At 33.8% G+C, this 21,426-nt stretch overlaps 3 long non-coding RNA genes across 3 annotated transcripts; 1 reads left to right on the forward strand and 2 right to left on the reverse strand.

The window, feature by feature from the left end:
• Positions 1–1,791: 1,791 nt before the first annotated feature.
• Positions 1,792–5,105, reverse strand: LOC138709104 (uncharacterized). The gene is made up of 3 exons (XR_011334826.1): positions 4,631–5,105; positions 3,127–3,287; positions 1,792–2,958 (listed from the first exon to the last, which is right to left on the reverse strand). It is a non-coding gene; the product is annotated as an uncharacterized lncRNA (long non-coding RNA).
• A 1,681-nt stretch (positions 5,106–6,786) lies between these two features.
• Positions 6,787–10,113, forward strand: LOC138709106 (uncharacterized). Its single transcript, XR_011334828.1, has 3 exons — positions 6,787–7,188; positions 8,566–8,794; positions 9,196–10,113. It is a non-coding gene; the product is annotated as an uncharacterized lncRNA (long non-coding RNA).
• A 92-nt stretch (positions 10,114–10,205) lies between these two features.
• Positions 10,206–15,660, reverse strand: LOC138709105 (uncharacterized). Its single transcript, XR_011334827.1, has 3 exons — positions 15,189–15,660; positions 13,685–13,845; positions 10,206–13,516 (listed from the first exon to the last, which is right to left on the reverse strand). It is a non-coding gene; the product is annotated as an uncharacterized lncRNA (long non-coding RNA).
• Between the last annotated feature and the right edge of the window lie 5,766 nt (positions 15,661–21,426).

Genomic DNA, 21,426 nt, shown 5'->3' on the forward strand with positions numbered 1-21,426 from the left:
CGATGTGTGTTTAATTTTCTTCAATGTATGGGAACATTTTTTTTAAGTCATTGACTTTTTTCTTTCTTCAGTGACAGTTTTGAATATAGTGCATTTGTTGGACTAACTTCCACAATTTTGAATTATCAGTTCAGTGAGTTGATGAACTATGCAAATTCGGTTATACTTCGGAGGAATTATATGATAATAGGAAAATTTCTATCACAATGTAAGAATCTATCACCTCTAATTGGGAAGAGATGATCTATTTTCCTGAATATACTTGTATGTTAGACTTATCATAAATTGCCTGATCTTCATTATATATATATATATATATATATATATATATATATATATATATATATATATATTCGTCTATGTAAGAGGTTTTGCAAAGATATATACAGTAAAATAAAAAAAAAAAATATGACTGCATTCTCTTGCAAGAAGGGCCTATAAATAACAATATGTATTGCATATTTTCTCTTTTCTTTTCTTTCATTTAGGACAGGGGAATTATTACGTCTGTGTGTTGTTTATTAATATTTTATGTTTATCCCTATCTCAATTTAACAATTTTCATGCAAATGTACAAAGTTAAGAGTTTGCTGATTTCATTGACAATAAAGTGACATAAAACATAAAATCAGCTGCTACAAAGTTACAGTGATCATCCACTAGAGTTTTACAATCATGAACACTTTCACAAATGCTAAAGAACACAAAGAATACTTCACTTTTGTGAAATTATTCTTACTATGTAGCTAGGACATTTTCTTTTTGGCTTCAGTCTGAGAATATTAATAACTCTGAATGATTTTAAGAAAAAGAAATGTTAAGTTTCTTAAAATTTATATGTAAGGAAGTATTAAGTAATTTGGGCCGATAAATCACTCTAAATTTTTATCCTGTTAAGGGCAGATGTACACATTACATTAGCAGAAATTTTGTGAAATTCAAATTTTTATAACTCAACAATAAATGAAACTTCAACAAAATGTTTTGTGCTTACTGTGTATTCACTGCACTTCATTTGTTACCTTTGTATATGATGATCCATTTCTTGTCATCAGTTACATCCATGTAAAGTGGACCTCACAAGTTACCTTTGATATAAATTTTTCTACATTTTTGCACCAAATATTATTTTTAAAGACTGAATTACTAGTAAAAAAAGAAAGATTCTAGAGTATGTTGTAGATATGAATAGAACACACTAGCATGCAAAATTTCAGGCAAATATCTTTAGTGCTTTTTTTAATTAAGATGAAAACTGTGAAAAATAATAATGAACATTACAAAAAATGCGCAACAAACATATGACCATGAGATGTAACAAGTGACGTTTAAATACACATATTTTGAAAAAAAGGAGGTAATTAAAAAATTGTTTCTCTACTCTGTAAAAGAAAAAATCAATTAAGTATGCCTTGCCTACTCATACCATAGGTGCCGACATGTAAAATTTATACTGGGTTGCTCTCCCAGTTTCACAATCAAGTTAAAAGATATGGCCAGCCTCACGATCAGCTAGTGGTCAGAGCTTGTAGCTACAATTCAGTAGTCTCGGGTTCAATTTCTGGCTAGAAAACAGAAAATTTCCCTTAAAGGGACCGTGTTCGTCCATGATTTGGAATTTAGATTAAGTTTAGATTTTAGACTTCTCTGGCACCATATAATCATGATCATCCTATCATATCGGGGTAATAACTCTATCTTCCAGGTACCCCAACCTCAGAAGTGGATTACACATAAGCCATTGCCAGGAGAGATGCCCAGAAATGTCGAAAGACAATTTGATGGCATTACAAAAAAAAAAAAAAAAAGCTGGGCAGGGCATATAGCACATATGGGCGAATCCAGAAATGCATATAGAGTGTTAGTTGGGAGGCCTGAGGGAAAAGAGACCTTTGGGGAGGCCGAGACGTAGATGGGAAGATAATATTAAAATGGATTTGAGGGAAGTGGGATATGATGATAGAGATTAGATTAATCTTGCTCAGGATAGGGACCAATGGCGAGCTTATGTGAGGGCGGTAATGAACCTCCGGGTTCCTTAAAAGCCAGTAAGTAAGTAAGAAAAAAAAGCTGAAAGATACATTTTATGTTAAATACCAATTCTGAATAATATAATAAGATACCGCAAACAACCCTTCGATGTACACAAGGAAAAGTGTTCCATCTGCAACCCAACCATTCCTTACTACAAGTTGGTGAAAAATTTAGACAACATAAAGGTTGTTGGCCTGATCGTTGGGGCACGAGACACCATTGCGAGATTCTTCACCAAGTTCTGTAAATATTTAAGACTGGACAACGTATTCATATAATGCATTACACTTACAGCTTTACATGGTTTAATAATCATCCTGTAACAAAATCTTAATGGACCAAAAGGTCTCATTCTAAGGAATTTTCTTAGCTTTCTCTTGAACTTTTTTTTCAAAACCTTCCAGAAAAAAAACGTTGTATATTAAAGCAATATTATTTAGTAAACTTTGTATTATGACAATCACTGATTGCAGAAAGTATAATAATAAATATATACCACAGAAGTGTGACCTTAGTACAAGCGCCAGTGTATCATAGTACTAAAGCCATAGGATTTGGGTAACTAGAGAAGAGGCTGGAAATTTCAAGACAGGCCTACATAGCATATAACTAAGCACCACCAGTATTGAAATTTTGGGAGTATTCATGATACAAAGCAAAACACCAGAAAAGTCAGCGCCTATGACGGAAATAGCATTCAGATGAGAAGCATTGGGCACAGGAACCATGTTGGGGTGTTCTTCTGCAGCTTCAAATAGGTCCTGCTTTAAAATGCCAGTAATGTGCAGAATGACACAAGCTATCACTTCTTGCGTTGTTCTCATTGTGGTCAGTTTTTTTCATCGAAGACACTGGAACCTCTATTACCGGATGCCATTAACCGTCTCTACTAAATTCCGAGTTGATTTATGGGCCATGTCGTATCTGAAATTAAGAAATAAAAAAATACATAAGATAAAATATAAATGCTTTATTCGGAAAATACTTGTCAGTACTTTTTTTCCAGATAGGAATAATAAGAGGACTAGTATTAAATATTAATATGCATTATTTCCAAAAGAGTTCTGACCAATAAGAATCAATTTCATTTACCTTCTTTCAGCTGCAGTCCCCAAATCATTGTCCAACACGGGGGTGAAAAGGTACACATTTTCACCAAGTAGAATACCGTACCTTTAACTTTGTCTTTCTCAAGTTTCTGACAGATAACAGTTTGTGCCTTGATGGATTTTCCTTAAGTCTCTTAGAACAATCTGAAAAAGTTGACACGTTTTGAAAACAACTTGAAAAATGTTTGAGGAGCTAGATACAGAACTGGGAGGAGTGCCATGAATGGTATATTTTATTTTATTTGGTCTGTATTTAACACAGAAATTCAATATAAGCAATTTTAAACATTACGTTATCAGCTTTTTAAATTTTATATATAAAGAGAGAGAGAGAGAGGCCTATAATATATGAAGGCCTATTGTGCAAAAGATACCCACAAGTTTGGAGAATGTTAATAGATTTTTTTCTCACCATTAGTGACACATTAATGTCAAATACAATAATGATAATGGTTGTAGGCCTAAATAGCAGCAAGGGCGTAGTTAATTTATGGGGTTTTTGGTTAGCCTATGTGCAAATACGTATCAGCTGCATTAAGAAATGTATGTATTCTGAACTTTATATATCATTTTCGTAGTAATTCTTCCTGAATCACATGTTATGTTAGTAATAAATTAGTAATAAGTAGGGGGAGCCACAACAGTGCTTTGAAATATACAGGTGCAAGTAAGTATGAAACGATTTTTATAATGAAAATATTTCTGGCTGCAAACTAATACCATGTGTTTATATCACTATATAGCCTACATCTCATAGAAGTCAGTGGAGCAAAAGAAAATTGTGTCTCCTTTGATGTGGTTGTTCTGGAAAAATATCACCATTTGTAATCACAAACTTTAATAATGAAGTAATCAATGTGTCCCATTTATGCCACTCATCCCCTATTAAAATATTAATGAAATCAATTTAATAAACAATAAGACAACTCTCACATGAAGACTATTTTTCATTGGAACTACAGTATGCACTGTTATTGCTGTATGGTATATTATAGGAAATTTCTAAACCTAAGGAGTAAATACATTTGTATCGTAACGAGGTAACGCTATAGTAAAGAATTATAAACTAATGTAGTTACCAGTAATGTAAATTATTATTAAGCACCACAATCCTGTTGATTTGTGTTAGAACATAAGGCAAGATATTATTTAAGATCATCTAGCTGCTTTGGTACCAATCATACATACCCAATTTGTAACAAGCTAATTTGTTTGTTATAACCTAACAACACACTGGGATAAAGTTTCTTGACTTGCCTAATAATATGATAAGATGTCAGTTATACTAATTTAAAAGTCTACTATTACATAAAATCGTTTACTTAAGATATTATTTAAGAACACAGCTGATTTCGTACTAATAATATTAAAATATAGGCCTAACCAAATTCTGAGAAACTAATTTGGTTATTAGGGTATAACAAAAAACACACTGGGATAATGTTTCGTGCTTTGCGTAATTATGATCAGTTTCAACTTATACTCACTTGAAAGTTTTCTGTTGCTTAAAATCCTGGGACAGTCAAGAGTTGCAGAATTCTTGCAATAGGAAGATCACGACCTGTCCTTGATTCTTCAGTCAGCAATAGCACCAGTAACATAAATACCATTTACGACAGTTGTGAATCTGTGACGTTTTTAAAACTGCTCATCACAGTAAAAATCTAACGAATTTTCATTGTTTATCAAATATTTTCTTGACAACCGTGGTTTATGTTCAATGGTATCTTAATTTTCAATCCTCAGAAACTCGACGGAATCGTCGTCAGCTGTAAAATAGCCGCCATTTTTGTCCTCACAGTTTCCTGAGATCGTCCCAAGACCGGTCATTGGCAGTCTTGGCCCAGTCTCAACGAAATCCTGAGAAAATCTCAAGCGCGTCTTGGAAATTAGACTATGCATACGAATTCTGTGTCGCTGTCTCGAGACAATCTCAAGACCGGTCTCAAACTCGACTGTGCATACGGGCCTATAGCTAGCATTCCTATTGTGCAGCCCAAGACAGCATATTTAAACGGCTGTTTTGAATCAACCGTTCCTTTTCCTTTATAAGGCAACGTCAAGGTATATCTTCCGCGTGCACAATAACTTTTATCTGCCCTACCACAAACCCCATTTCCTCCTTTTCTGCTTCTAGTTTCGCAGAAATCCTCCCTCCCTCTGGCTGAGTAGTCAGAAGAATGGAACATGGTTGCCCTAGCGACTACAAGTCGATTGTTGGAAGACTTCTCGCGATATATATCGAGTGAAAGAAAAAGAAGAGAATCGAGTCGAGGCAGCAAGTTTTCTAGACGAAAGAATTGTTGATGTGTCAGCTGAAATATTAAGTGACGCAGTGATAAAGATTTGGAGGTCTGAAGGGTTAGATAGGAATATGCTGAGTTGAGTAAATAAAACAGTTTGCATGTTCCAAGCACTCTTACCCGTGAACTGTAATAAAAGAAGTTCAGTTCTTCGTGTCTGCCTTCTCTATTCCGTGAACAAAGTTATTTGCAGTAGCGCAAAAAGTATTAGATCACGAGATTCACATTAAAAAAAGTCTCTTTCTCCACCCTGATACTATTAATCCCTGTGGGTCTGTCAGGAGCTCAATCCATTTTAAACTGTCTCTATCAGCAACGTCTTTCCATTTGCTTTCTAATCATGAATGTGATGTCAATCTATAAAACGATCAGTTCGAAGGCCATGATTAGGGTTGGGGACGGAGCGGTTCGGTACTGTGACGTCATTACTCGGTTGCTCCGAGTACAAATTTGTGGCGGCGGATTTAAAATTTGGATAGATTAAGCGGATTTTAGTGCATACTTTGAAAGTGAAACCAAACGTGTTTCATAAGCGTTGTAGTAAAGCGCTTTCGCTTTACCAATTGACAAGAAAAAAGTGCTGCCATTCATTGCAAAATGGCGGTTGCAAATTTTATTTGTGTGATCACAGCTATTTGCGGAGGTATTTTATATGAACGGCCTATTTAACCTCCAGTGTTGTTATATATGGCAGACGAAATAAAATTGATAAAATAATTTATAATACTAACAGCTAATAAATTAGTATGCGAGGTAAACGTTACACGTTGCAGCTAAGTAAAAAAGAAGATAGAAAGAAACGGGCTCCATGAAGCGCTGCCTAAAGCACTTAAAAACAACATAGAATTATTTACAATTACGGAAAGTGGATGAAATAATCAATAAAACGTGGAACCTTGAACTGAAGAACATAATGTGTATTTATTTTATAACATGGCTAGCCTTCCATACAACCATGTTGTCTTTGGTGAAGAGTAATATTATTGATCAATTAAAATAATTAGGTAACATAAATCACAGAAATAAATACAAATAAAATTATGACTGAGGAGGTAACATAAATCCAATAAACACAACTAGAAAATGTAATGCACTTCCTTTTTTAACGTATTTCAATATTAATCAAATATAATAATAATAATAATAATAATAATAATAATAATAATAATAATAATAATAATAATAATAATACACCTTGATTGACTTGACTTTGCTCGATTTCAGTCCAAAACTCTGGTTTGACACAATTTTTTTCACAGTTTTCTAGATCGTAAACTTTATCATTAATTTTCCATTTTCCCTAATTCATGAAATCTCATAGACCCATATGCACAGTCAATGCCAAGCTAGTCTCAAGACTGTCCCAAGACCAAGAACAGGTCAAGACCGGTCTCAGTTTTCGTACGCACAGTCGCCTTCTCCGTCCTGTCTTGGTCTTGAGACAATCCTGAGACCGTGCTGAGAATATTCGCTTTGAAGCAGAATGTTTTCATACATTTATGTCGTCATTGCTGATCACGTGATCAGTTTCCGCAAATTAGCATTGTGTGCGATTGTAAACATCAAAAATGGCGGCTGAACACAAATTGTATACAGCAGAGGAGAAATTGTTATTAATTGATTTAGTGGGTAAACATAAAATATTGGAAGACAAAAGGACAGACATAATTTCTTTGTCCAAAAAGAAAAAAACCTGGGAGGACGTATGCAATGCATACAACGAAGAAGCAAATGTTACGAAGGTAAGTTAAATTTCGTTTAGTTTTGTTCTTACATATTTATTTATTATCGAATTTCAATAATATCAACTTAATAACGAGCTTCATTGCAATTTGTCTATTCAGATTTGGTAAAATATTAAATATTGGTTGGAATAAACATATCATCTGTTCTAGATTCTGTAAATTTATTTCTTTTTTAGACTATGGTCAAATTTACCAGTTAATCGTACGTATAATTTATGTACGATATTTATGTAGCTATATTTCAATTTGTTCCCCAGTATGAAATTTATGGATGGGGGAAATATAAGACCACTGGTGTGTTAATTTGTATTAAAACGAAACCTACTTTAGTTCAAGGCTGTAAAACAAAATATTTTTTTATATATCCAAGTTTTTTAATGTTAAGCAAAAAGTACCATTTGGAATATTATTTTTAAAAAATATATATTTAGGCTATTCATTGTGAAATTATGTATCTGTATAATTTAATTTTAATTTTTACAATCTGTGTTATTTCAAAGTTAATTTTACCCTACGTTTTAAACTCGCATTGCATCTTGTTAAGTGTGTTCAGATAGCTTCCCTGAGTACGGGTATTTCTTCTTCAGGAATGCACTAGTAGGCCTACATGTTTTCTTTTTATAACAGTGTAAGTTTTTTTTTTTTTTTGCAAATAATAAGTTCATTACTTTGCTTCCTTAAAGGATAATGAAATAATGGTACCAATACAGTTTCTTTTATAAAATGATATCATGGGCAGTTTCTGAATATATTATACCATAGAACTATGTCCTTTGTGCTTCTAAAATAACGAGAACAGATTACAATATCAAAAATGGGTCAACATAATTAAAATATTACTATTAATAATCACAAATCTAATCTACACTAACATCATACCCAATTTAACATTGCATTAGAATATGGTAGTGGGGGGAGTAGACATGTACAAAATAATTAGGAAAGGGAGCAAGCTCTGCCTCGTCAAAATGCAAGTAAATTAAATTAATGGAAGACCCAACAGTTTTTTTTATGGAGAAGAATTATTTAAAAAAATGGCTAAAATGTAATGACAAAAGCATTAATTCTTAACATGCTGTAAACTCTGTGGATTCTAATATGTATTTATGATGTGTTATCACAGTACAGTAATGTATGTATGTATGTATTTTAGTTAGCAGTCCGAAGGCTGGTTAGAACCTCATTAAGGCACCACTCATGAGGCGACTAAGACGGAAAATAATGGAATAGGATAGGCAGTTCCTTTCCCCATTCATTTCATAATTATAGTTAACTAGTAACACAGTTTACTAATCAGTATAATATGTTACAATATTGGTATTATTGATTACCAGTATCTATGTATTTGTATTTCTTCAACGTTTCAATTTTCAGCGTACTGTTCAGCAACTGAAAAAATGCTGGGTAAATATTAAATCGAAGAGAAAGAAAGAATTGGCCCATGAAACAAGGGAAAGACTGAAGACAGGTGGTGGTCCACCACCAGACAACACCACAGAATTCCCAGAACTAGACCTTGTAGTGCCTCATTTGAGCCATAATGTTGGCTTTCTTTTTGACAATGATGCATTGCAAGTCAACAATTCACAGCTTTCAACTGAAGGTAATATATAACATTCTTGTATTAACATGAATTAGTTCCTCTGTTTTTTTTTCAATCGATTCGTATTCTAATCTACTGTGGACAGTGAATTAATTAAGAGCCTTAAACAGCATAATATACAATAGACAAGATGAATTCTTTTAAATTTAAAACTTTTGAAATCAAATCTGTGACATGGAAAGGAAACAATTAATTTCTCTTTACAATATAAAATGCATTGAGTTGCTTCATTTCTCTTTCTGCTTACAAAGGCAAAGTAATACAGTTACTTCAACCAGTCATGTTCAATATTTTTCAGTTTCAGTTCACTAATGTTTAATGCATAATGATAGCAAACATTCAGTTGTTGTTGTTATTATTATTATTATTATTATTATTATTATTATTATTATTATTTACAGCCGTGAGTGTTGTCGAAGCAAATCCAGAAGACCTACCACAGCAACATGAAGCAGACATGACAGGCAACCTAGATGATTCAAGTGAAGTGCCTGCAACAACATCCTGCAGAAACAAGCAAAAATTCTCCCCTCGTCCTCTACCCAGAAAAACTGTGATCGAAACAGAGCTGAAATCAAGGTTAAATAGACTTCAATGCCAGATTAATTATGACGAAGAACTGCACAGCCTCAGAAAGGAGGAAATTAAATACACAATAGATTTGGCTAAAGAACGACTAGAAAATGAAAGGAAAGCAGAAGAACGTAGGATAATATCTTTTGAAAGAGAAGAAACTAGAAAACAACAGGCTTTCGAAGCAGAGGAGAGGAGAAAAGAAGAAATACACAGAAGTAAAATGTCACTTTTGGGAAAAAATTAGAAATACAGTAACATTTATTTAGGTTTTCTATTTTCATTTTATTAAAAAATTAAAGTTTATGTTCATTCTGGGGTTTACTTGATATATTATAGCATTTGTATATTTTAATTTGTTCTGATCATCACATAAAAAAATGTTGTTGTTCCATTGCCTAGACACTTGACAATGAAGTCATTCGCTGCTTTGCACTCCAGTACTGGTATTATTTTTTGTAATGATCCTGCAGCAATGCTGTGCATCTTTAATGTGATCCATGTTCAACTTTTCAATTCCATCACACAACACAAAGGTGTATGTAATGAATAATCACCATTTGTTAAAAGAGCGGAAGTCTAATGACAGTTTTACAGTGAAGACAAAAGACTTTTCCAGCAATTCTGAAATTTAGAACTTTCTTTACCGTCATAAAAACTAATTTCAGCATCAGATCTTCTATTGAAAGTGTTTCTAAACTCTTCCACTAATTAAGATAATAATAGCAATAAGGCTTTTGTTTACTTTCCGCCCTTTTAACAAAAAATGGGTTTTCAAGAAAAATATGTTTTCTTAAAATTGCATATTGAGAAAAATTGTAAGGTATAAAAAAACAAATTTGTAAAACAACATTTAATTTTATTTCACAAAATTATCAACATTAATTTAGTGAACTCTTACAAAAAAATGTTATGACAATGTCTTATAAATGTATGATCATTAGTTCAAAAACCTCTGATTGTCAAATTATGAAATCTTCATAATCGCACCTTGCAAAGAAGAAGTCGACAAGTTCAAAAATATAGTAATGAGATATTTGAAGTTTAATGTGTAATAGGTCCATTTGATTTACAGTGGTACTGTACAGACACAATTACGCCCTGCCTCCAAATTTTAACCTACTGCTTGTGGCCATACAGAAACAGATACAGAAAGGTTTTCTCTATTAGGCAGCAGTGTTATCTCAATTCATGAAATGCTTGCAATTGCAACCCTCTTCTTTCCAAGGTACGATGTGTGTTTAATTTTCTTCAATGTATGGGAACATTTTTTTTAAGTCATTGACTTTTTTCTTTCTTCAGTGACAGTTTTGAATATAGTGCATTTGTTGGACTAACTTCCACAATTTTGAATTATCAGTTCAGTGAGTTGATGAACTATGCAAATTCGGTTATACTTCGGAGGAATTATATGATAATAGGAAAATTTCTATCACAATGTAAGAATCTATCACCTCTAATTGGGAAGAGATGATGTATTTTCCTGAATATACTTTTATGTTAGACTTATCATAAATTGCCTGATCTTCATTATATATATATTCGTCTATGTAAGAGGTTTTGCAAAGATATATACAGTAAAATAAAAAAAAAAAATATGACTGCATTCTCTTGCAAGAAGGGCCTATAAATAACAATATGTATTGCATATTTTCTCTTTTCTTTTCTTTCATTTAGGACAGGGGAATTATTACGTCTGTGTGTTGTTTATTAATATTTTATGTTTATCCCTATCTCAATTTAACAATTTTCATGCAAATGTACAAAGTTAAGAGTTTGCTGATTTCATTGACAATAAAGTGACATAAAACATAAAATCAGCTGCTACAAAGTTACAGTGATCATCCACTAGAGTTTTACAATCATGAACACTTTCACAAATGCTAAAGAACACAAAGAATACTTCACTTTTGTGAAATTATTCTTACTATGTAGCTAGGACATTTTCTTTTTGGCTTCAGTCTGAGAATATTAATAACTCTGAATGATTTTAAGAAAAAGAAATGTTAAGTTTCTTAAAATTTATATGTAAGGAAGTATTAAGTAATTTGGGCCGATAAATCACTCTAAATTTTTATCCTGTTAATGGCAGATGTACACATTACATTAGCAGAAATTTTGTGAAATTCAAATTTTTATAACTCAACAATAAATGAAACTTCAACAAAATGTTTTGTGCTTACTGTGTATTCACTGCACTTCATTTGTTACCTTTGTATATGATGATCCATTTCTTGTCATCAGTTACATCCATGTAAAGTGGACCTCACAAGTTACCTTTGATATAAATTTTTCTACATTTTTGCACCAAATATTATTTTTAAAGACTGAATTACTAGTAAAAAAAGAAAGATTCTAGAGTATGTTGTAGATATGAATAGAACACACTAGCATGCAAAATTTCAGGCAAATATCTTTAGTGCTTTTTTTAATTAAGATGAAAACTGTGAAAAATAATAATGAACATTACAAAAAATGCGCAACAAACATATGACCATGAGATGTAACAAGTGACGTTTAAATACACATATTTTGAAAAAAAGGAGGTAATTAAAAAATTGTTTCTCTACTCTGTAAAAGAAAAAATCAATTAAGTATGCCTTGCCTACTCATACCATAGGTGCCGACATGTAAAATTTATACTGGGTTGCTCTCCCAGTTTCACAATCAAGTTAAAAGATATGGCCAGCCTCACGATCAGCTAGTGGTCAGAGCTTGTAGCTACAATTCAGTAGTCTCGGGTTCAATTTCTGGCTAGAAAACAGAAAATTTCCCTTAAAGGGACCGTGTTCGTCCATGATTTGGAATTTAGATTAAGTTTAGATTTTAGACTTCTCTGGCACCATATAATCATGATCATCCTATCATATCGGGGTAATAACTCTATCTTCCAGGTACCCCAACCTCAGAAGTGGATTACACATAAGCCATTGCCAGGAGAGATGCCCAGAAATGTCGAAAGACAATTTGATGGCATTACAAAAAAAAAAAAAAAAAAAGCTGGGCAGGGCATATAGCACATATGGGCGAATCCAGAAATGCATATAGAGTGTTAGTTGGGAGGCCTGAGGGAAAAGAGACCTTTGGGGAGGCCGAGACGTAGATGGGAAGATAATATTAAAATGGATTTGAGGGAAGTGGGATATGATGATAGAGATTAGATTAATCTTGCTCAGGATAGGGACCAATGGCGAGCTTATGTGAGGGCGGTAATGAACCTCCGGGTTCCTTAAAAGCCAGTAAGTAAGTAAGAAAAAAAAGCTGAAAGATACATTTTATGTTAAATACCAATTCTGAATAATATAATAAGATACCGCAAACAACCCTTCGATGTACACAAGGAAAAGTGTTCCATCTGCAACCCAACCATTCCTTACTACAAGTTGGTGAAAAATTTAGACAACATAAAGGTTGTTGGCCTGATCGTTGGGGCACGAGACACCATTGCGAGATTCTTCACCAAGTTCTGTAAATATTTAAGACTGGACAACGTATTCATATAATGCATTACACTTACAGCTTTACATGGTTTAATAATCATCCTGTAACAAAATCTTAATGGACCAAAAGGTCTCATTCTAAGGAATTTTCTTAGCTTTCTCTTGAACTTTTTTTTCAAAACCTTCCAGAAAAAAAACGTTGTATATTAAAGCAATATTATTTAGTAAACTTTGTATTATGACAATCACTGATTGCAGAAAGTATAATAATAAATATATACCACAGAAGTGTGACCTTAGTACAAGCGCCAGTGTATCATAGTACTAAAGCCATAGGATTTGGGTAACTAGAGAAGAGGCTGGAAATTTCAAGACAGGCCTACATAGCATATAACTAAGCACCACCAGTATTGAAATTTTGGGAGTATTCATGATACAAAGCAAAACACCAGAAAAGTCAGCGCCTATGACGGAAATAGCATTCAGATGAGAAGCATTGGGCACAGGAACCATGTTGGGGTGTTCTTCTGCAGCTTCAAATAGGTCCTGCTTTAAAATGCCAGTAATGTGCAGAATGACACAAGCTATCACTTCTTGCGTTGTTCTCATTGTGGTCAGTTTTTTTCATCGAAGACACTGGAACCTCTATTACCGGATGCCATTAACCGTCTCTACTAAATTCCGAGTTGATTTATGGGCCATGTCGTATCTGAAATTAAGAAATAAAAAAATACATAAGATAAAATATAAATGCTTTATTCGGAAAATACTTGTCAGTACTTTTTTTCCAGATAGGAATAATAAGAGGACTAGTATTAAATATTAATATGCATTATTTCCAAAAGAGTTCTGACCAATAAGAATCAATTTCATTTACCTTCTTTCAGCTGCAGTCCCCAAATCATTGTCCAACACGGGGGTGAAAAGGTACACATTTTCACCAAGTAGAATACCGTACCTTTAACTTTGTCTTTCTCAAGTTTCTGACAGATAACAGTTTGTGCCTTGATGGATTTTCCTTAAGTCTCTTAGAACAATCTGAAAAAGTTGACACGTTTTGAAAACAACTTGAAAAATGTTTGAGGAGCTAGATACAGAACTGGGAGGAGTGCCATGAATGGTATATTTTATTTTATTTGGTCTGTATTTAACACAGAAATTCAATATAAGCAATTTTAAACATTACGTTATCAGCTTTTTAAATTTTATATATAAAGAGAGAGAGAGAGAGGCCTATAATATATGAAGGCCTATTGTGCAAAAGATACCCACAAGTTTGGAGAATGTTAATAGATTTTTTTCTCACCATTAGTGACACATTAATGTCAAATACAATAATGATAATGGTTGTAGGCCTAAATAGCAGCAAGGGCGTAGTTAATTTATGGGGTTTTTGGTTAGCCTATGTGCAAATACGTATCAGCTGCATTAAGAAATGTATGTATTCTGAACTTTATATATCATTTTCGTAGTAATTCTTCCTGAATCACATGTTATGTTAGTAATAAATTAGTAATAAGTAGGGGGAGCCACAACAGTGCTTTGAAATATACAGGTGCAAGTAAGTATGAAACGATTTTTATAATGAAAATATTTCTGGCTGCAAACTAATACCATGTGTTTATATCACTATATAGCCTACATCTCATAGAAGTCAGTGGAGCAAAAGAAAATTGTGTCTCCTTTGATGTGGTTGTTCTGGAAAAATATCACCATTTGTAATCACAAACTTTAATAATGAAGTAATCAATGTGTCCCATTTATGCCACTCATCCCCTATTAAAATATTAATGAAATCAATTTAATAAACAATAAGACAACTCTCACATGAAGACTATTTTTCATTGGAACTACAGTATGCACTGTTATTGCTGTATGGTATATTATAGGAAATTTCTAAACCTAAGGAGTAAATACATTTGTATCGTAACGAGGTAACGCTATAGTAAAGAATTATAAACTAATGTAGTTACCAGTAATGTAAATTATTATTAAGCACCACAATCCTGTTGATTTGTGTTAGAACATAAGGCAAGATATTATTTAAGATCATCTAGCTGCTTTGGTACCAATCATACATACCCAATTTGTAACAAGCTAATTTGTTTGTTATAACCTAACAACACACTGGGATAAAGTTTCTTGACTTGCCTAATAATATGATAAGATGTCAGTTATACTAATTTAAAAGTCTACTATTACATAAAATCGTTTACTTAAGATATTATTTAAGAACACAGCTGATTTCGTACTAATAATATTAAAATATAGGCCTAACCAAATTCTGAGAAACTAATTTGGTTATTAGGGTATAACAAAAAACACACTGGGATAATGTTTCGTGCTTTGCGTAATTATGATCAGTTTCAACTTATACTCACTTGAAAGTTTTCTGTTGCTTAAAATCCTGGGACAGTCAAGAGTTGCAGAATTCTTGCAATAGGAAGATCACGACCTGTCCTTGATTCTTCAGTCAGCAATAGCACCAGTAACATAAATACCATTTACGACAGTTGTGAATCTGTGACGTTTTTAAAACTGCTCATCACAGTAAAAATCTAACGAATTTTCATTGTTTATCAAATATTTTCTTGACAACCGTGGTTTATGTTCAATGGTATCTTAATTTTCAATCCTCAGAAACTCGACGGAATCGTCGTCAGCTGTAAAATAGCCGCCATTTTTGTCCTCACAGTTTCCTGAGATCGTCCCAAGACCGGTCATTGGCAGTCTTGGCCCAGTCTCAACGAAATCCTGAGAAAATCTCAAGCGCGTCTTGGAAATTAGACTATGCATACGAATTCTGTGTCGCTGTCTCGAGACAATCTCAAGACCGGTCTCAAACTCGACTGTGCATACGGGCCATAACGTGTCACAAGACGCCCAAGTTTGACTTGAGCCAATTTTCTATTTACTGGGAGTAATACAGTCTCATCTTTAAGTCGCTCCACATTAGTGGAATAAGCAACATTATTATTATTATTATTATTATTATTATTATTATTATTATTATTATATACAGTAATATGCACAGACTGTCAGTGTTCACTATGTTTACTTGACAGTCCATATAGCTATTATAGGATGAAATCATCTTAAAAAATATTAGGGTTTCAGCCCGCCTTGGGGTTTAGGTTGATCTCCTCTCGGAAATAAAATTTGTCCTGCAGCAGAAAATATTTAAATACTACAATAGTACCTACGTCGTTGTCTGCAGACCTAAGTGAAACACGTGAACTCTGTTTGAACTGACCGGTAACGGCTACGGTTAACCGAGTAACTCCGATGCTCCGTTGCAAGCACATTAAACCGCTAGAACCAAGTTACTCAACAGTTCTACTCGCTCCGTCCCCAGCTCTAGTCATGATTTTTAAACTCTGATTTATATTTATTTACACTTCAAAAATATTAGGGTTTCAGCCCGCCTTGGGGATTAGGTTGATCTCCTCTCGGAAATAAAATTTGTCCTGCAGCAGAAAATATTTAAATACTACAATAGTACCTACGTCGTTGTCTGCAGACCTAAGTGAAACATGTGAACTCTGTTTGAACTGACCGGTAACGGCTACGGTTAACCGAGTAACTCCGATGCTCCGTTGCAAGCACATTAAACCGCTAGAACCAAGTTACTCAACAGTTCTACTCGCTCCGTCCCCAGCTCTAGTCATGATTTTTAATCTCGGATTTATTTTATTTACACTTATAAATTTATATAATCTCAAAAAAAAAACAAATCCAGGCCTACGTCTCTTATATCTACCTAGCACATTGCTTTTTTTTTTTTTCTTTTTTTTTACATCAAAATCATGACAATAAATTGTACTTGAGATTTTGAACTTCATATTAGCACATAATAGAGTAATTTAATATTTGTGTTTTTATATCACTCAACAGAAGTCATAGTAGCTTATTGATAGAGCAACAGACTATGGACTGGAAGGTCCCGGGTTCGCTCGAGGGTGACAGCGGACATTTTTCGTCACTATAGCTTTCAGAACGGCTTCGAGGTACACTCAGCCTCCTATCAAATTGAGCACCAATTCTTTCGGAACATGAAGTCGGCCGGAACGTGATGCCGGCCACATCACCTCCATCTTATGCGCAAATTCAAGAAAACATGCTGTAACTCCATGCCCCACACGCCGCACGGCGTGAGTAGATACCTTTCACTTTATTTTATGTGCTTAAAGAGTAAACATTTTAAACTATTTCGAATGCTATGTCCCTTTCTTCATTTTTATATTTATTGTTTTCTTTAAGAATCCTAATTAATTGGAAACAAGTAAATATTAACATAGAACAATGTATATTACAGTAGATAAGGAAAAAACAAGACTTTCCAAATATTTGTACTACAGAACTTAAATTCTAATTTCCTCAGAAGTACTGAACGACATTAACTTTCTATTAAAAACGTGAATTCAAATACTTGTCAAAAAATTGGGGAATAACTGTATAATACGCACGGTAGACCAACATCGGTAGTCGACGTAGCTCGCTGGCCACTAGTCACCGGGCAGTACTGAGCCGTTTCAAACAAAAGACAATCGAAATGACGGTAGTAAAATTCGCGACTATATTCTTAAATAATTCACTCCATTAGTCAAGTGCAAGGTTTATGCAGTACAATTGCGGTGTTTTGAATGCACCAAAAGAAAATGCAGATGTAGTAAGATTTTAAAGTAAGTTATCACAACGAAATAAAGAGGGGAAAAGGTGTGTTTCAGGGAATATCATTCAAATGAAGGAAAGTAATTATGACCGCGTTGCTGTTTTATTTGTTGTCTAGAGAAAATATCTCGACTTTTACGAAGAAAACTTTCAGCGGCCATGAAATTATTCACCGCTTTCGTCATATTTATTGTTAAAAATATTACGAAACAAAAACTGCCATAAGGGCCATGACCGAAAGGATCATCTTGGCTGTCTGCGCATGCGCGGACTTGGTTAATAAAAACCTAAACTAACCAAACCTAACCTTCGTATAATAAGTAAGATGTGTAACCGGAGCAAGAAGGGATTTCCTTGATTTGATCTGGAATGTACACAAGAAAATAAATTCAAGTAAGGGTCACGCTGCTACTGCATGAAAACGTCCGCGCATGCGACAAAGCAAAACTGTTCCTGTCGTGAGACTCTCACCTAAGCCACGTAATCTACTCGCAATATTTACGCAAATACATCTTGTCGCTAACAGTAGCGCTATCTCTCAGTAATGTTCAGAACGAAGCAGGTAGAGAGAGAAAAAAAACAAATTTCTCCTTCTAACGACGACACAGATCACCGCCATATTCTTATGTTGGCGAAATTGTATTTAGCTCAATTTGGTCGTAACTGTAACGGCATGGTTCAAAGCTACCGTACCAAATCCTCCAGTTTAGCGAAAATTGCTTAAAGCTATATAAAATAAAAGTTAATGTTAATATTTTAGTCAATTATATTTTTTTTGCATTATTTTTGTGACAACAAACAAACTCAGTAATGTAAATACAGTGCATTTATTTTTCTAGGGCCCGTTCACGAAAGCAAAATATATGCGACATGGAGCAGCGCAGCTGCCCATAAAATAAATAGATCCGCAGAGCGGTCGGTTGTGAGTCAAGAACAAGCGAGATAAACAGTAGAATGGCCAGTTTTTACAATTTGAAATAGCAAAAAGACGATATTGAAAGTGGTTCCCCATTTGCAGCGAGCCAAGCGTTATAGCGTCTAAACAGCTCTACAATAGAGCATCGATTATCCGAATACCGATCACCGAAACATCGGTTAACCGAAAGCGTTCCAGTCGGCAAATACAAATTTGGCGCGCGCCATATGGAAGTTCCGCTAGCGCTGTTTGCGATAAACTGTTGGCCTACTTTAATGGCCACAGTACAATTTGTTTTCGTAAATGATCGGTTATCCGAAAAATCAGTTATCAGAACATCACCCGTCCCCAATTGTTTCGGATAATGGATGCTCTACTGTATTTCCGAAATGCTGGCTATTTCTTCTGGTATGTTATTTTGTGACGTCTTCGATTTGATTTCTAGTCCAATACTGATCCGTAGTTTTGAATCTGTTCACTATCTTATGATTTATTCTCCTATTAGGTGGATTAACCTAGGAAGTCGTTCCTGAAATTCTCTACGATATTGGACACGTGACTTCTTTTTAAGGTACAGGGACATTAACTACCCTATACTGCCAATGTTAAATTTGCTTATTTAATTCCAATTATCAAGAACAACTGTTACTGCTCTTGCTATTAAGTTACTATTGTTCCTGTTTTGTCACTAATAATGCTACCGTTAAATTACCACCACTTCTCAAATTTGTAAACTAATATACGGTACTGCGTTCTCCTGATAGTAATAAGCCATCACACAAAAATTGCGACGTTTCTAGGAATTTAGAGGTTAGTCTTGAACTACAGAAAAGTAAGGATGCTGTGAATAAGCGGAACAGATCCTCTTCGTATTTATTTTAAATGTAAGCTGTGGCACTGTTACAAATGAGGGTACCGCCACTGAGTGACGTAACAACTGACTGTGCAGTCCATGTTGCGGCCAGACTCCATGTCGTTATGTACTTTCTGTGGTTACTGGCAACACTACAGTATCTCATTGAATTAACGACAGGGAGCACCACGTAACCCGTTCTTCAAATGCTGCTTCAGTGAATTTACGTAACCATGGAGCCGTATGTGCAGTGTTATGACGCTCAGCTGGCAATTTTTATACACACAGCAAGCCGCACGAATGCAGATTCCCAAGCCAAACAAGAATTTACCTTCCTGTGGTAAATTTGTATGCTGCATCTATTTTTTTTTATTCTCTTGCTCTATAAAATGTTTCACATTTTTCAAATTCAGGGATGTAGTACTACACAGTGGAGGTTCTCGGATCGAGCTCAGGATGGGCAAAGCGTTAAATGTAGAATAAGCTTATAGACCTATGGGCTTAGTATTGTTATGAACTAATAATAATAATAATAATAATAATAATAATAATAATAATAATAATAATAATAATAATAATAATAATATCTTTATTGTCATTGAATGAAAAACTTCACTATAGACATTGTCAAATGTTACAATCTTACTGCAATACATTTCATAGATATACAAAATAAAAATTTAATTGTAAAAACAATGTAGATATTTATCAAATTAAATAATATAACGTTAAAAGTACTATCTTTACAGATAAAAGACAGTATCAAGTACTAATTGTCATATGTTTAATAACTAATTAAGAATACTACAAACAGAGTTAATAATAAACTTTAAAAATGCAACATAAGGTAGTGCAATTTGCTCTGTTCATTAATACATTGAAATTTAAATATAAATTGATTTACCACTAGGTTTCATTTAAAATGTGATTATTAAAAAAAATTAAGAAACAACAACCATAACATTTAAAACTGCATTGTTTAAAAATGTATGTCAATTTCAAAGAACTCATTTATTGAGTAAAGTGGGTTTTTAATTAACCAACTGTACAATTTTGTTTTATAACTTTCAACAGCAAGAAGTTGAATGTTTATAGGGAACTTATTAAATAATTTGATTCCAATCAATTTATAGTATTTTTTGTCACACTAAGTCTACAAAGTGGATAATCTAATAATTGCCTATTCCTCGTTGTATGGTTGTGTACCTCACTTCTCATATTAAAATCTTGCAAATGTTCTTTCATAAACACTAGAACATCATATATATGTACAGATTTATGACGGTCTGAATACCTGTCTGTATGAACAGAAGTCTACAGTGTGTTCTACTTTTTGAAGCTGTCAGTATTCTAATAACTTTCTTTTGAATTAACTCTGTGCATGAGTTATTTTTTACACGTAGTCAGAAAGTCAGAATTATACAGTAAAGTATATGACTCATATTTTCGCTTTGGGTACCTTAGGTTTGGCTGTAAAATTAAAAAAAAGGATAGTTTTACGTGTTGATGGAGCAGATTATGACCTACTCTACATGCAAAAGGACAATATAATATATTGATAATTAATACGTGTATTTTAAAAGCAAGCTATTTTGTCCACTCTAACATGCATCACAGATATTAACATAGCATATAAGGTTAACAAAACATGGCATTATCTAATTACACTTACTTATAAATGGCTTTTAAGGAACCCGGGGGTTCATTGCTGCTCTCACATGAGCCCGCCATCGGTCCCTATCCTGTGCAAGATTAATCCAGTCTCTATCATCATATCCCACCTCCCCTCAAATCCATTTTAATATTATCCTCCCATCTATGACTCGGCCTCCCCAAATGTCTTATTCCCTCCGACCTCCCAACTAACACTCTATATGCATTTCTGGATTCGCCCAAACATGCTACATGCCCTGCCCATCTCAAACGTCTGGATTTAATGTTCCTAATTTTATTATGTCAGGTGAAGAATACAATGCGTGCAGTTCTACGTTGTGTAACTTTCTCCATTCTCCTGTAACTTCATCCCTCTTAGCCCCAAATATTTTCCTAAGACCCTTATTCTCAAATACCTTTAATGTCTGTTTCTCAAAGTGAGAGTCCAAGTTTCACAACCGTACAGAACAATCGGTAATATATCTGTTTTATAAATTCTAACTTTCAGATTTTTTGACAGCAGACT

Source organism: Periplaneta americana, chromosome 11 (genome assembly GCF_040183065.1).
Source record: "Periplaneta americana isolate PAMFEO1 chromosome 11, P.americana_PAMFEO1_priV1, whole genome shotgun sequence".
NCBI classification, from domain to species: Eukaryota; Metazoa; Arthropoda; class Insecta; order Blattodea; family Blattidae; genus Periplaneta; species Periplaneta americana.